The 3,414-nt window shown below is 40.6% G+C and overlaps 1 pseudogene; it reads right to left on the bottom strand.

Moving 5' to 3' along the window:
* Nucleotides 1-870: 870 nt before the first annotated feature.
* LOC108543880 (FAS-associated factor 2 pseudogene) lies at nt 871-2,178 on the bottom strand (annotated as a pseudogene).
* Between the last annotated feature and the right edge of the window lie 1,236 nt (nt 2,179-3,414).

A 3,414-nucleotide genomic window follows, 5' to 3' on the forward strand; every position in this document is an offset into this window, starting at 1 on the left:
GAGCCCAGGAGGCAGAGGTTGTAGTGAGCCAAGAGCACGCCACTGCACTCCAGCCTGGGCGACAGTGTAAGACTCTGTCTCAAAATAAATTAATTAATTATTTAACTAATTTTTTTAAAGATGAGAGAGTGGCAGAGGGGTAAAGTCTGAAAATTACCTATTGGGTACAATGTTCACTATTTGGGTACACTAAAAACCTAAAGTTCACCACTATACAATATATCCATGTTACAAAACTGCACTTATACCCCCTAAATCTATGGAAATAATTTTAGAAATCATTGCCTATTCCAATTTCATGAATATATTCATCTATGCCTTCTTGGAACTTTTTTTTTCAGCCCTCTTGGTCATTGCAAAACAGAAACAAAATTATTCATAAATTGTGGGCAGTTCAAGGAACATCTCCGCTGTATACTTTCTCTTCCCTCTCTTCTCCAGAGGCGGGAGAAGTCAGAAGATGCTGCAAGTAGCTGGTTGATGGAGGTTTTTCACTTTATTTTCCACAAAACTAAGAATCAATGAGAACTAGTGGGAATGTCCCCTTTCCCAGTTAGGACAATGGATGAGTTGAAGGGGAAGAGTCTCTGTTTACTGGACGGTGCATGTGCAGAGGCCACTGAGAAAAGGTGAGCTCGCTGAGTGGGTATGTTCATTGCTAATCTCGCGTACGCACACACAGGTTGTGATTCTTGCAAACAACATGGCTTCTGATCCTTCCTTTGCATGCAGCAATCTTTTTAAAAATATATTGTATAATAATAATATGAATTTCTCTCTCTTGGTTTTTTTTTTTTTTCTGTTTTGTTTGTTTGTGTGTTTTCTGTTTCATTTAGGGATGGGAGTAGGAGGGGAGAGGAAGAAAAAATGTCATTTGTCTATTAGATCCTAAACATACAGAACTCCTGTATGGCTGAATCCAACTTCCTGCAGCATAGGGGAACTGGGCAGCACTTGCCTGGAAAAACTGGCTTCAATCAGAAGTTTTTCAGGGCTTTTCTTCAAGGAGAATAAGAAGTTGCAGATTACTGTTAGAGACTGTGAAAAGTGGAATCATCTCTCTACTTGAGAATCACTGTGTAATTTGAAGATAATCTTGACATTTTCACGGTCATCAGGGAAGTTTCAGGGGGCAGATATTCCAACTTCCTTTCCTTTTCCTCCTGTAAATTCTGCTACCGTCTCGTCTCTGCCAGCTTTTGCTCTTGCACCTTCTCCACCTTCTGCCGCTTAAGCTCACATTTCTCCCATTTCTTCCTTTCTTTCTCCTGGTCAGCTCTGGGAGAAGACAGGTAGGCCTCATCCTGCTTTTGTCTCCACACCTGGGTCTGGTTTCTTTCTTTCCTTTCCAGGCATTCTGACACCAGGTAAGTCTGGTTTGTACCCATGATAGATATCAGTTGGTTAATGAGGTCATTCGGTTGAAGGAGGCCTTCTAGCCATCCCACCACAGTCATCTGCTGATCCTTCAGCATCACCATGTTCAGGAATGGATAGGTGTTCTCTCATAAACCCCAGGAGACCCTATATCCCTCAGGTTTGTTTGTAGAACATGCCCAGAAGAGCATCCTAGAGAAAGAACTTTAATGAAATAACTTTGGGTTCACAGAGTGTGTTGCAACAAAACTTATCAGAGACCTGTTGATCATCTCCAAGAAGACAAATCAAAGAGTGAAGCTCCAGCTTGGCATTGTCAGGTGCCTGGCTATGTGTTCTGGGCTAGAAAACAGGGTGTGCCCTCCCATATTTCTATTCAAATGCTAGCATAAATGAAACTATGTCCCCAACAGTGTCAGTGATCCGGCTGCAAAGGTGAAGCCATATAAAACAAAGGGCAAGCCTAAATATATCAAGTATTGTGTAATAGGTAGACTGGAATGGAAGCATTATCAAGTAATAACCCCATCCAAGCAGACCCCTTGGTTGTGGTCTTGAGACAACATAGCTGTAGATCCTGTGGTCAGCTGTATTAACTTGCAGGGGTAGGGATGGAGGCGGGTTGAAAACACTCCATACACTCTTTTGTTCATCCAAGCTGTCCTGTTCAGCAATCTCTATGCTCCAGTTATGCTGCTCCGAGGTATGGCAACACTGATCCATAGATTCTATGCCAGTTAGATCCTGAAACTGCAGCAGCTTCTCTGTCTGCTCCTGTGTTAGATCCTGCTCCTCAGACATCGCCTCTATGCTCCTGTGGGGTTTTATTATTTAACCTTTTATATCTAATATATCTACAATTGCTTTTGATGTACAGTGAGAGCAGGGTAAAAATTCATTTTCATATGGATATCAAATTGTCCCAGCACCACTTATTGAAGACTTTCATTTCATTACTATACTACAGATTCATCTTTGTCATTAATCAGATAACTGCATATATTGTGGGTTTGTTTTTGAATTTTCTATTCTGTTACATTGGTCTATTTGTCTATCCTCAGGCCCATGAGCTTTGTTATTTTAGCAATATAACAAGTCATGATATCTGGTAGTCTAAGTCCCCAGCCTTCTTCAGAATCGTCTTGACTGTTCTTGGTTCTTTGCATTTCTAGATGAATTTTAGGATAAATTTGTAAATTTCCATGGGAGGAACAAAAACAACTGTTGGGACTGTTACTAAAATTGAATTAACCAATAAATTCATTTGGAAAAAATTGACATCTGGGTGGTTTTGTGATGGATTGATTTAGCTAGGCAATACTATATCTCCCAGAATTCTTTTCCCTGACAGTTTTTGGTTAGGGTAGACCATAGAAGGCCTTCCTTGCAAGAGATTTGGAGAGTAGAAGTAAAGTAGCAGCTATAATTTTTATGTTCATATGTCAGAGCATGCATTGTTATAGCTCATGCACATTGTAGCTAATCTCTTAGCTCACCTTTGTTGGTGTGGAAAAAACAGTCAGGTTGTAATTGCTCCAAATTACTCTGAATCCTCTTTCAACCCCTCCAACTCCTTGGCAAGTGGCACCAGTTTCTCCTGCTGGACACCCACATCACCAAGGCTGGAGGCAATGAGACTTAAGCTGATCCAGGTTCTGCCTCTGTTCTACCCCCTGATATCCTTCTTTCCTTCTCAACTGTCTGTCATACAGATTTCAAGGTCCAGCATTGGACACACAGACAGCCTTATAGAGGTTGTTTTACCAGCTCCTATATTGTGCAAGGTTAAATTCCTATAACAAATCATAGATACATATGCATGTGTTTATATTTATGTATATACATATAGTGTGTGTGTGCACATGTGCATGTATTGTGTACAGTCATGACTTGCTTAATGATGATGATACATTCTAAGAAATGTGTCATTAAGCAATTTCATCATTGTAAAAATATCATAGCGTGTACTTACACAAACCCAGATGGTACATCCTACTCCACAGCTAGGTCATGTGGTATAGCCTATTGCTCCCAGGC

This window comes from Rhinopithecus bieti, unplaced genomic scaffold (assembly GCF_001698545.2).
Source record: "Rhinopithecus bieti isolate Rb0 unplaced genomic scaffold, ASM169854v2 scaffold_25740, whole genome shotgun sequence".
In the NCBI taxonomy this organism is placed as follows: Eukaryota; Metazoa; Chordata; class Mammalia; order Primates; family Cercopithecidae; genus Rhinopithecus; species Rhinopithecus bieti.